Source organism: Ranitomeya variabilis, chromosome 2 (assembly GCF_051348905.1).
Source record: "Ranitomeya variabilis isolate aRanVar5 chromosome 2, aRanVar5.hap1, whole genome shotgun sequence".
Classification (NCBI taxonomy): domain Eukaryota; kingdom Metazoa; phylum Chordata; class Amphibia; order Anura; family Dendrobatidae; genus Ranitomeya; species Ranitomeya variabilis.
Genome location: NC_135233.1, coordinates 233,606,804 through 233,620,705, shown reverse-complemented (window position 1 = coordinate 233,620,705; position 13,902 = coordinate 233,606,804). Strand labels below are relative to the sequence as shown.

The window sequence follows — 13,902 nt, the reverse complement described above, 5'->3', positions numbered from 1 at the left end:
CGTTCAAGGGAATGTTTTTTCGTACGTCGTGTCCTGCATTTTAAATTGCGCATGCGCAGCCGTAACTCCACCCCCTCCTCCCTGGGAGTTTACTATGGGAAGCCGATGCGTTGAAACACTGCTCAACAAAAATAGCAAGTAGTCGACAGCACATCAGACACGTAGATGCAAGTCCTAATTCCACTGGACCCCATGGAAAGTGTACATACCAAAAAAGCAATGAAGCACAGCATCCAATCCAGGTGAAATGTACATTGTTTTTGTACATTTCACCTGGATTGGATGCTGTCCTTCATTGCTTTTTTGCGTTGAAACACTGCCTCCGCTGCCCAAGTTGTGCAGAAAATCACCACTGTCCGTCGGTACGTTGCGCCGACGCTTTGTGACGGCCCCGCACCGACAGGAGTGTGAAAGAAGCCTAAGTTGTACCCTACGATCACCAATCTTTGCCACCTGCAGATAAGAATTGGATGAACAGCATCATTAACAACCTGTGGGCGACTCACAGGCTCAGCATAAGCGTCAAGTTGGAGCGCCCTACTAGGGCAGCGGGGTACTCGGCACTGGGTCCTGTCTCTCTTAAAGGGGATGTCACGCGGCTGCGACCCGGTCCGTGGCCCTGGGCGTCCAATAAAAGGAGAGCGGACTTTAAAGGGAAATTGTAAATAAGTCTGTCATGACGCCACCTGTGGTGTTCGGTCAATAGTGGGACCGACGCTGCGTTAAAGGGGTCTTCTGGGGGATGTTGTCGCAGCAATGATGTTAACGCTTCCCACAGGTGAAGCAGGGTCCCCAGAGGTCCCAAAGTGTATGGTGATGATGGTGTAGGCTGGTAAAATGAGTAAAGAACACAAGTTCTACCGTAAGTCTTTACCTGGTTTACTGTAGTTAGCAAGCCACAGTCCAGGGTACCAGGCACGGGTGATGGTATGGCCCGGCCGGCTCGGAGGCAATGGAAGATTCCCTTTTTCCAGTCGAGGTCCGTGAGCCTTTCCAACTAGTGCTTGCTGTATATGAAGTCCCTGCTGCCTGAAGCTTTCTGCAGAGTCCTCTATTCCCCCTGTCCTGAGACAGGTACCTGCATGACATGCAGCTTGAGCCTTTTTATAAGGACTCTATCATGTCCCGGGCTCCTCAGGTGCTGCTGCGTCTTCGGTGAGGTGTGGGCCAATCACATAAAGCTCTGAGCCCTCTGGTTATGCCAAGTGTCCTACAGTTCCACTAAGGCCTCGGGCTCCCGGTACCCGGTACTGCGCTTCGGCTCTGAGGGTGCCCGGTCACGGTACCCCTCTGAGCCCTGTTCCTCTCATCTGCTCCTTCCCTCTGAAGCTCCACCACATACAACCCTTCGGGTCTTTCTCCTTCCAGAGGCTGCAGCTCCCTTGTGGCTGCCAGGCCTCTGTCTGCTCTCTCAGACTTCCTTCTCCTTCAGTATCTCTATCAGACTGGCTAATGCCTCCTCCAGAGCCGGACATATATCCATATTTGAGGGAAGCTTCCCTGAATCCGGGTCCAGAGCTCCCCCTCTTGGCCTGGATTCAGAATGTGTTGCACGTGGGTCTTACCTGGTGGAGAGAACTCCATTGCCTCTGAGCGTGATATTACCCTCCCCGAAGGGAAGGCAACATCACTATAACAACTGGTTACCTGGAGTGTTACACAAGCAGCTGTGAAGACTGATGTATCTCTTTTGTGACCTATAGACCCCTGAAGTGAAATATGGGGCAATATACAAAATGCTACAGACAGCACCCCATATAGGATGGCAAGGACAATGGCATAAGCACATTTCCGCATTTATCTATCTGTTCTTTCCCTTTTACTCACTCGTCCTCTGCTGATTCAATTTCAGCGTTCCAAATTATTATTCAAATATTCTTTTTCTCTGATTTTCCTAAATGGTGGATACCAATGAGTCAGTATAATGATGTTCAAATCAACTACTGGTAGAGCACAAATCACATTTTATTGGCCAAACCTTCCAATGATAACAGGATTTTGTTCAAAACAAAATAATCTCAACATGCACTGTTCTAAAATAATTCTGCACCAGAAAGCATTTGCAGCATTACGAGGTCACATTTATTAAAGTCAAAAGCTTTTTCAATCAAAAACATTTTAAAAGGCCAAGTTACATGTTCACATAGGATCCCTATGATATCACCTTCACAATTCTGGCATCCATCGAACTTGTGAGTTTTTGGAGAGTTTCTGCTTGATTTTCTTTGCAGGATGTCAGAATATGCTCTTAGAGCTTCTACAGGTGCTTCTCACAAAATTAGAATATCATCAAAAAGTTAATTTATTTCAGTTCTTCAATACATAAAGTGAAACTCGTATATTATATAGAGTCATTATAGAGTGATCTATTTCAAGTGTTTATTTCTGTTAATGTTGGGATTATGGCTTGCAGCCAATGACAACCCAAAAGTCATTTATCTCAGTAAATTAGAATACTTTATAACACCAGCTTGAAAAATGATTTTAAAATCCGAAATGTTGGCCTACTGAAATGCATTTTCAGTAAATGGACTCAATACTTGGTCAGGGCTTTTTTTGCATCAATTACTGCATCAATGCGGCGTGGCATGGAGGCGATCAGCCTGTGGCACTGCTGAGGTGTTATGGGAGCCCAGGTTGCTTTGATAGTAGCCTTTTACTCATCTGCATTGTTAGGTCTGGTGTCGCTCATCTTCCTCTTGACAATACCCCATAGATTCTCTATGGGGGTTAAGGTCAGGCGACTTTGCTGGCCAATCAAGCACAGTGATACTGTTGTTTGTAAACCAGGTATTGGTACTTTTGGCAGTGTGGACAGGTGCCAAGTCCTGCCGGAGAATGAAATTTCCATCTCCAAAAAGCTTGTCGGCAGAGGGAAGCATGAAGTGCTCTAAAATTTCCTGGTAGACGGCTGCGCTGACTTTGGTCTTGATAAAACACATCCTACACCAGCAGATGACATGGCTCCCAAACCATCACTGATTGTGGAAATGTCACACTAGACCTCAAGCAGCTTGGATTGTGGCCTCTCCACTCTTCCTCCAGACTCTGGGACCTTGATTTCCAAATGTAATGCAAAACTGACTTTCATCTGAAAACAACACCTTGGACTACTGAGCAATAGTCTGGCGTTGTCTATGGGTCATGAGTGGCTTGACAGAAGGACTTCGACACTTGTATCCCATGTCCTGGATACGTCTGTGTGTGGTGGCTCTTGAAGCAATGTCTCCAGCAGTAGTCCACTCCTTGTGAATCTCCCCCAGATTTTTGAATGACCCTTTCTTAACAATTCTTTCAAGGCTGCGGTTATCCCGGTTGCTTATGCACCTTTTTCTACCACACTTTTTCCTTCCACTCAACTGTCCATTAAAATGCTTGGAGACAGCACTCTGTGAGCTGCCAGCTTCTTTAGCAATGACCTTTTGTGGCTTACTCTTCTTGTGGAGTGTGTCAGTGACTGCCTACTGGACATCTGTCAAGACAGCAGTCTTCCCCATGATTGTGGAGCCTACTGAAACAGATTAAGGGACCTTTTTAAACGCTTAGGAAGCCTTTGCAGGTGTTTTTTGTTAATTATTCTAATTTACTGAGATAATGACTCTTGGGTTTTCATTGACTGTACACCATAATCATCAACATAAACAGAAATAAACACTTGAAATAGATCACTCTATTTGTAATTACTTTATATAATAAATGAGAACATCTACTTCTCCATCCATCTGGACCATCCATGATTGCATGGCATTCATCAGTAAACAAAACCATTTCTGCTTGTGAGCACTGTTTAGGGGCAGCCAAATAGTAGATTTATGCACAACTACAAGCCTCTAGATCTTACACATTCAGGTTCCCGCGTCTCCAGAGGCATCACAGCTTCAAATATCTGTTTACTGCTTTATAATGGTATTTTAGCATCTGCTCTCTTAATCTGATCAATTTGTCTGGCTGAAACCTAACTCATTATGCCATTATCTGCACAAACCCATCTGTTCTCTGTATCAGCCACAAATCTCTTCACAGTACGTTGATTACGTTAAGTTTTTGTGAAATATATGATGATTTCATACCTTGTACAGGGCATTGCACTGTTTCACGCTTTTCGGCAGCAGATAGATCTTTTTCCCCCCATATTGTTTGAAACCTGCTTAATAATGTTGAATGTCCTCCTTATGTAGTTTTCCTTTAATTGGGCTCACCTGGAAAACTAATTATCACAGGTGTTTGAGATTGATTTCAGAGATCCAAACACCCCGAGACACAAACCATGCAGGGGATGATGGGAAAAAATAATCTTTATGACACTTAAATCCAATTTACATAATAATTTGGAATGCGGTGTACATTTGCAGTCTTTCCCTATTTTCTCTTCATTGATCCCTGGTTCTTTTCATCCAAGTCCCTATTTTTCATTCACCCTTTCATTCATTTTCATTTATTCATTCCCTTGTAACTGTTAACTTTTCATAATTTAAGTATTCCATCACAATCCCTACCTTTGTAATCTTTTCTCTTTTATTCCTGTATGCATTCATTTTCTCATCCCCTGAATTCTTATTATTTGTTCACCTCCTTACAATCCCTACATCCTTTTTCATTCTTTAATAACATAATCCCTACCTTTTTCCTTATGTATCCGCTGTGAATTCCTCTGTAGTCCTTACTTTACCCAATTTCACTCTCTTACTTATTACCAATCAATTCGACTTTTTATTCACCTTTTGTTTATTCCTTCTCAGATCATTTAATAACAGTCCTTACCTTTCCCTCATTCATCTTCTATTCATTCCATACAGTGCAAACCTGTTTATTATTTCACAATCTCACCTTTATTTGTCATCCTATCTTGCTACCTACTGTGAAGCAGTGACGGGTATAATATGCGAGGGACACTATGTATCCCCCCAGGATGCGCATAGAAGCGTATTGAGGCTGCTTGAGTGTATTGTAGTCACAGATATAACTGTGATTGCAATGCAGAATAAAAGTACCGTATATACTCGAGTATAAGCCGACCCCCCTAATTTTGCCAAAAAAACTTAATGACTCGAGTATAAGCCTAGGGTGGGAAATGCAGCAGCTACCGGTAAATTTCAAAAGTAAAAATAGATACCAATAAAAGTAAAATTAATTGAGACATCAGTAGGTTGTGTTTTTGAATATCCATATTGAATCAGGAGCCCCATATAATGCTCCATAAAGTTTACGATGGGCCCCATAAGATGCTCCATATTAAAATATGCCCCATATAATCCTGCATAAAGGTTAATAATGGCCCCATAAAATGCTTCATATTAAAATATGCCCCATATAATCCTGCATAAAGGTTAATAATGGCCCCATAAGATGCTCCATAGACACATTTGCCCAATATAATGCTGCACAAATGTTGATTACGGCCTCATAAGATGCTCCATAGAGATATTTCCCCCATATAGTGCTGCACAAACGTTATGGCCCCATAAGATACTCCATAAAGATATTTGCCCCATATAGTGCTGCACAAACCATATGGCCCCATAAGATGCTCCATAAAGATATTTGCCCCATATAATGCTGCACAAACATTAATTATGGCCCCATAAGATGCTCCATAAAGATATTTGCCCCATATAGTGCTGCACAAACGTTGATTATGGCCCCATAAGATGCTCCATACAGACACTTGACCCATTTGCTGTTGCTGTGATAAAAAAAAATCACATACTCACCTCTCCGTCTCCATTGCTCAGGCCCCTGGCACTTTAAATATTCACCTTTCCTCTTTCCGGCCGCCGCTCTGTCTTCAGCGTCTTCTGCACTGACGTTCAGGCAGAGGGCGTGATGACGTGGTTAGTGCGCGCCCTCTGACCTGAGCGTCACTGCAGAAGACGCTGAAGACGGAGCGGCGGCCGGAACGAGGAGCAGGTGAATATCGCGCAGCGCTCAACTCCCCGTTATACTCACCTGCTCCTGGCGCGGTGCAGTCCCTGCTTCCCCGGCGCTGCAGCTTCCTGTATTGAGCGATCACATGGTACTGCTCATTACAGTAAGTAATATGCGGATCCACCCCAATGGAAGGTGGAGCCGCATATTCATTACTGTAATGAGTGGTACCATGTGACCGCTCTGTACAGGAAGAAGCTGAGGCACCGGGAGAACCAGGGACCTGCAGGGACCACGCCAGGAGCAGGTGAGTATTATTAGACAGCTCCCCCTCCCCTTCCGACCCCTGGGTATGACTCGAGTATAAGCCGAGAGGGGGACTTTCAACCGAAAAAAATGGTCTGAAAATCTCGGCTTATACTCGAGTATATACGGTAAGTTTGGTCTTGAACAAGCTGTTTGCCCAAGGCAGGTATAAGAAAACCCGGCATGGGCTTTTAATTTTGGAGCGAACTACAGGATGGTAGTGGGTCAGTTCGCTCCCTCCAGGTCGGGTCTTACAAGTGGCCCATGGCAACAGGTTCTATTTAAAAAACCCTGCCGTAAAGGGTTCGGGTGTGTCAGTGTTTGTTTGCAAGTGGCAGAGCAGGTGGCTCTGCAACGTCCAGCTTGTGTGAGGTAATACAAAGCCAAGAGCAGCAAACGTCTGGCATCCCTCAGTCTCGGATATGGACTGTTGTGACGCCCGGGCTGCGATACCGCATGCTTTTCGTTTTGTGTGAGTTTTTGGACATTAATCCCTTAGTGACAGAGCCAATTTGGTACTTAATGACGAGCCAATTTTTACAATTCTGATCAATGTCACTTTATGAGGTTATAACTCTGGAATGCTTTAACAGATCCCGCTGATTCAGAGAATGTTTTTTTTGTGACATATTGTACTTCATGTTAGTGGTAACATTTCTTCAATATTACATGCGATTATTTATGAAAAAAACGGAAATATGACAAGAAATTTATAAAATTATGCAATTTTCAAATTTTTTATTTTTATGCCCTTATATCAGAGAGATATGTCACAAAAACTAGTTAATAAATAACATTTCCCACATGTCTACTTTACATTAGCACAATTTTGGAAACAATATTTTTTTTTTTGTTAGGGAGTTATAAGGGTTAAAAGTTGACCAGCAATTTCTCATTTTTACAACACCATTTTTTTTTTAGGGACCACATCACATTTGAAGTAATTTTGAGGGGTCTATATGATAGAAAATAACCACGTGTGACACCATTCTAAAAACTGCACCCCTCAAGGTGCTCAAAACCACATTCAAGAAGTTTATTAACCCTTTACGTGCTTCACAGGAACTGAAACAATGTGGAAGGAAAAAATGAACATTTAACTTTTTTTTGCAAACATTTTACTTCAGAACCATTTTTTTTATTTTCTCAAGTGTAAAAATAGAACTTTAACCATAAATTTTGTTATGCAATTCCTCCTGAATACGCCGATACCCCATATGTGGGGTGCACCGCAGAGCTTGGAAGAAAAGGAGCGCCGTTTGACTTTTTCAATGCAGAATTGGCTGGAATTGAGATCGGATGCCATGTCACGTTTAGAGAGCCCGTGATGTGCCTAAACAGTGGAAAGAAATTGAAAAAGAAATGTGGCACTCACCCCAAGGCACTGCTGAATTAGAAACCTTTATTCATCTTAAAATCAGACAAACGTCATATGGAGAGGCGGCTGGGAACGGGAAACGGTGCAAAGAGGAGAGGAAAAGGACGACGGCCGTTTCGCGCCGATGCGCTTCCACGGGTCCAACAGTGGAAAGGCTCCACAAGTGACACCATTTTGGAAACTAGACCCCTTAAGGAACTTATCTAGATGTGTGGTGAGCACTTTGAACCCCCAAGTGCTTCACATAAGTTTATAACGTAGAGCCGTGAAAATAAAAAATCGAATTTTTTTACACAAAAATGATCTTTTCGCCCACAAATTGTTATTTTCACAAGGGTAACAGGAGAAATTAGACCACAAAAGTTGTTGTGTAATTTGTCCTGAGTATGTCGATACCCCATATGTGGGGGTAAACCACTGTTTGGGCGCACAGCAGAGCTCGGAAGAGAAGGAGTGCCGTTTGACTTTTTCAATGCAGAATTGGCTGGAATTGAGATTGGACGCCATGTCACGTTTGGAGAGCCCCTGATGTGCCTAAACAGTGGAAACCCCCCACAAGTGACACCATTTTGGAAACTAGACCCCTTAAGGAACTTATCTAGATGTGTGGTGTGCACTTTAAACCCCCAGGTGCTTCACAGAAGTTTATAACGTAGAGCCGTGAAAATAAAAAATCCTTTTTTTTTTCCTCAAAAATGATTTTTTTAGCCTGCAATTTTTTAGTTTCTCAAGGGTAACAGGAGACATTAGACCCCAAAATTTGTTGACCAGTTTTTCCTGAGTATACTGATACCCCATATGTGGGGGGGGGGGCACTGTTTGGGCACACATCGGAGCTCGGAAGGGAAGAAGCGCGGCTTGGAATGCAGACTTTGATGGGATGGTCTGCGGGCGTCATGTTGCATTAGCAGAGCTCCTGATGTACCTAAACAGTAGAAACCCCCCACAAGTGACCCCATTTTGGAAATTAGACCCCCCAAAGAGCTTATCTAGATGTGTGGTGAGCACTATGAAGCCCCAACTGCTTCACAGAAGTTTATAATGTAGAGCCATGAAGATAAAAAAAATCATATTTTTTCCACATAAATGATCTTTTCACCCCAAAATTTTTACTTTCACAAGGGTAACAGGAGAAATTGGACCGAAAAATTTATTGTGCAATTTGTGCTGAGTAGGCTGATACCCCATATGTGGGGGGGACCACTGTTTGGGCGCATGGCAGACCTCGGAAGGCAAGGAGCGCCATTTTGGCATGCAGACTTTGATAGAATGGTCTGCGGGCGTTATGTTGCGTTTGCAGAGCCCCTGATGTACCTAAACAGTAGAAACCCCCCACAAGTGACCCCATTTTGGAAACTAGACCCCCCAAGGAACTTATCTAGATGTGTGGTGAGAACTTTAAATGCCCAAGTGCTAAACAAAAGTTTATAATATAGAGTCGTGAAAATAAAAAATATTTTTTTTTCCACAAAAAAGATTTTTTAGCCCCCCAAGTTTTTATTTTCACAAGGGTAACAGGAGAAATTAGACCCCAAAAGTTGTCCAATTTATCCCGAGTACGCTGATGCCCCATATGTGGGGGTAAACCACTGTTTGAGCGCACGGCAGAGCTCAGAAGGGAGGGAGCACCATTTGACTTTTTGAGCGCAAAATTGGCTGTGGCGTTTGGAGAACCCCTGATGTACCTAAACAGTGGAAACCCCCCCAATTCTAACTCCAACCCTAACCCCAACACACCCTTAACCCTAAACCCAACCCGATCCATAATCCTAATCACAACCCTAACGATAATCACAACCCTAACCCCAAAACAACCCTAATCCCAACCCTAACCATAACCCTAATCAAAACCCTAAATCCAACACACCCCTAATCCTAATCTCAAACCTAACCCTAATCCCAATACACCCCTAACCATAATCCCAAACCTAACCCTAATCCCAAACCTAACCCTAATGCCAACCCTAACCCTAATACCAACCCTAATCCAAACCCTAATCCCAACTCTAACCCTAACTTCAGCTGCAACCCTAGCCCTAACTTTAGCCCCAACCCTAGCCCTAACTTTAGCCCTAACCCTAGCTCTAGTCCTAACTTTACCCCCAACCCTAACCCTAACTTTAGCCCCAACCCTAACCCTAGCTTTAGTCCAACTCCTCTAGCTGCCGGGCGGGCAGATCATGATGGGCGCACTGCGCATGCGCCCGCCATTTTCTTACCAGATGATGCCGGTGGCCAGGAGGCGATGCAGGAGGACCCAGGGACACCGGTAAGCATAACAGGGTCCCTGAATCCCCCTATTTCTGTTCTCTGATGTGCGATCACATTGGAGGACAGAGAATGACACATCGCTTTTTTTTTTTTTGCGGCCGCCGGTAAACAGTTAATTACCAACGATTGCAAAACAAGGGTCGGTAAAAACCAACCCCGATCATGTTCTTTGGGGTCTCGGCTACCCCCGGCAGCCGAGACCCCACAGATCTTCCGGGTGCCTGCCATTTTTTGTCCGGAACAAGATGGCGGCGCCCATCGGGGAGCCACGAGGAGCACCGGGGGAGACATGTGAGTATCGGGGGGAGATCAGGGACCCCATTTCTCTGCCCTCTGATGTGCGATCACATTGGAGGACAGAGAAATTAAATGGGAAATTGCGTTGTTGTTTTTTTTGCAGCCACCGGCAAACGGTTAATTACCAACGATCGCAACTCGGGGGTCGGTAAAAAAACCCCAATCATGTTCTCTGGGGTCTCGGCTACCCCCGGCAACTGAGACCCCAGAGAAAATCCGACTCTGGGGGGTGCTACTCACTTTTTCCACAGTGGTTTAAGTACCCTTAACTGCCGCCGTTAAAAGGCGTATCTGCGGTCGTTAAGGGGTTAAACACGTTTGCTTTGAACTTTCCTGGGTCACTGCCTCATTACTGCACGGTGTGGACACCGCTGCACTACACTACACTATTTTCATTCACTCTCCATTCCATCAAAATTCTCATCCCCCTTTCTGTTAGTTCGCTACAGCCCAATCTTCTCTTCATCAATCCCCTATTTATTCCCCATTTTCTTAATTTATCTTCTCTTCATTATCATAATCTCTATTTCAATTCATTCTCTCTACATTCCATCATAATCCCTACCATTTTCTCGCTCTTTCTGTTCATTTTCTAGGCCTACTATTTTTTTCTCCTGACATTCTCTGTATATAATTCCTAATTTTCTGTATTTAACTTCTGTTCATTTCTACAGTCTGTCCTGTTTCTTGATACATTCATACATTCATTCATTCATTAATCCATCATGCAGAAAATTCCCTTCAAAATACCTACCTCTTTTCATTCACATATCCCGTTCACAATGCCTAACATTTTCTCGTTAATTCATTTAATTCTCAGTCCCTACCTTTTCCTTGTTCATTCACTCAGACAATTCCTTTCACAATCACTACCCTTTCCCCATTTACTCATTTCCTCACAATCTCTACTTTTTATTCATTAATTTGGTAATTTCTTTCACAATTTTTACCTTTTCCTCATTCATTCACTTATTCCCTTCAGATATTCCTCCCTCTTTTTCAGTCATTAAGTTGTCTTTGCAATCTCTACGTTCTCCTTGCTCATCCACTCAGATAATTCTCAGTACAATCCCTAACTTTCTTCATTCAGTTAATTCCCTTCAACATCCTGTCTTTTTCTTCTGAACCCTGGTTTCCATAAGTTATTTTGGACCTCAGTCGTTTACCCTGTCACCACAACACTGTCCATAACCCCGCATCTTCACCTGCAGCCCACCCCTGGATGCCCATTAAATATAGTCCTTGTTCTAAGTGTATTTTTGGCCTCTTTCCTATTTGAACAAAATGAATCCATCTACCGGCCGTCATGGGACGTCGCTTTATAACTAAATATGACCGTGATGAATGTGGGTGGGACAGGGGGTTGATATGGGGGAGGGGGTCAGGCCGTTGCCACAACTTGATGGCATCATCAGTAAATATGCAGTTGTCCGCACCTGGCTCAGCGATGACATGAGGCTCATTCTAAAACATCCGCCTCGTCGTGACAATGGCCAGTGCCACCAGTGAGGGTAGAAGCTGTGGTCCCAGTAAGCCCTAGAGTTGTTCAACCATCTTATTGGTTATATCTGTGTAATCAAAAGTTGGGTGACGACCGACAGGATCATAATTGTGACTCCTACATGGGTTGTCACACAGCTATCCTGGAGTCCTGACTGTAATAGCAATAAGGAAGAAACAGATCTATTGTAATGATGTAATAATGCAGATTCCCATCATATTCAGCAAAGCAAAGATCTCTGGTTTGTCTTGTGCAAAAAAAGAAGGGTCCTGGTCCAGACAGCTACATAACACGTGCGTAGTGATGTTGGTGCAGACACTTTAAATAAACAGCAACTGTGTGAGATCAAACTGTTTCTGGTTACACTACATTATAGAACGCAATAATACCGCTAAGACCATAAAAAGAATAATGGGAGCGGGTATGTGCACACGCTGCGGATTTTGCTGCAGATCCACAGCGTTTCCGCAGCTGCGGGTCCGCAGCGGTTTCCCATGCGTTTACAGTATAATGTAAACCTATGGGAAACGAAAGCCACAGTGCACATGCTGCGGAAAAAAAACGCGCGGAAACACAGCGGTTTACATTCCGCAGCATGTCAATTATTTGTGCGGATTCCGCTGCGGGTTTACACCTGCTCCAATAGAAAACTGCAGGTGAAAACCCGCAGCGGAATCCGCAATAAAAACCACAATAAATCCGCAGTAAAAACCGCAGCGGTTTTGCACTGCGGATTTATCAAAACCGCTGCGGAAAATTCCGCAATGGAATCCGCAGCGTGTGCACATGGCCTTATAGTAAATATTTTCTTATATCTAGAGGGCAGTAATATAGTAGTTGTATCCTTATACATAGGGGCAGCATTATAGTAGTTATATTCTTGAACATAGGGGCAGTATTATAGTAGTTATATTCTTGTACGTTGGAGCAGTATTATAGTAGTTATATTCTTGTCCATAGGGGCAGTATTATAGTAGTTATATTCTTGTATGTAGGGGCAGTATTATAGTAGTTATATTCTTGCACATAGGGGCAGTATTATAATAGCTATATTCTTGTACATAGGGACAGTATTATAGTAGTTATATTCTTGCACATAGGGAGCAGTATTATAGTAGTTATATTCTTGCACATAGGGGACAGTATTATAGTAGTTATATTCCTGTACATAGGAGCAGTATTATAGTAGTTATATTCTTGTACATAGGAGCAGTATTATAGTTGTTATATTCTTGCACATAGGAGCAGTATTATAGTTGTTATATTCTTGCACATAGGGAGCAGTATTATAGTAGTTATATTCTTGCACATAGGGGACAGTATTATAGTAGTTATATTCTTGCACATAGGGGACAGTATTATAGTAGTTATATTCTTGTACATAGGGGGCAGTATTATAGTTCTTATATACTTGTACATAGTTGCAGTGTTATAGTAGGATAAGCAATAACCAGTCACTTCTGGTATCAGGTATATTTTGGAGTTGCTTTTTGTGTAATTTCTTTATTTATAGATTCATCTGGACCCGGGTTTTCAGGGAACATATGAGGTCAATGCCATGTTATTGGGTAATGTTATTGCCCTCAGTCCTGCGCTACGGCTGTACATTTGATAGTAATCTTTTTCTCCTTAGATATTGGCACCAATCTTCTGCCACATTCAGTAAACAGTCGGGCAAATGTTTCTGAGCTGAAAGATTTACGTCAGACTATTAATAAGGTACAGTAGCTGTCTGTTTAATATCCAATTACTGAGTTGCATTCCTGCATCGAGCTGGAAAATCAGGCTGTTGATGCTTTGAGATGAGGATAGCGCTGAGAGGAGGAGCAGGGGAGACCTCAGCAAGACCCTAACAGAGGCTACCAGCTTTTGGTATATCCACTGGCACCAAAGTTTATGCATCACAACTGTCAAATAGCCACATCCTTCCAGAACCAGAAGCCATGGGCAGAAAATAAGGAAACGTGCAGGATGAGCAGATCATGCTGTACAATTGTAGCCCCTGTTCATGCATGATGAGGCTCTGGATGAGTATATACAGTATATAGGTGATTGGAAGACCCGAGTAACAGTTAGGTGGACCCTACTTAGCTGTATAAGGTTGGTTTGTCATCTGAGTCACCAGTTTCGCTCTCACCGGTTCCACCTCCACTTCTGGCTCCTAAATCTCCTTTTTCTGAAATATGATTCATACCGTGTCTTCTAGTGAATAACATCAAAGAGCCGTGTCTGTGCCTCCATCCTGGAACAGATCTCTGGCACGTGTCTTCAAGGCTCAGCATCC

General features: G+C 43.3%; 1 long non-coding RNA gene across 1 annotated transcript in view; it reads left to right on the top strand.

Annotated features, from left to right (window-relative positions):
• Window positions 1-13,902, top strand: part of LOC143809283 (uncharacterized) — a 168,367-nt gene that overhangs the window by 26,881 nt on the left and 127,584 nt on the right. Inside the window, exon 3 of the long non-coding RNA XR_013222194.1 lies at window positions 13,252-13,337. This is a non-coding gene — a long non-coding RNA (uncharacterized LOC143809283). The remainder of the gene's footprint in view (window positions 1-13,251; window positions 13,338-13,902) is intronic.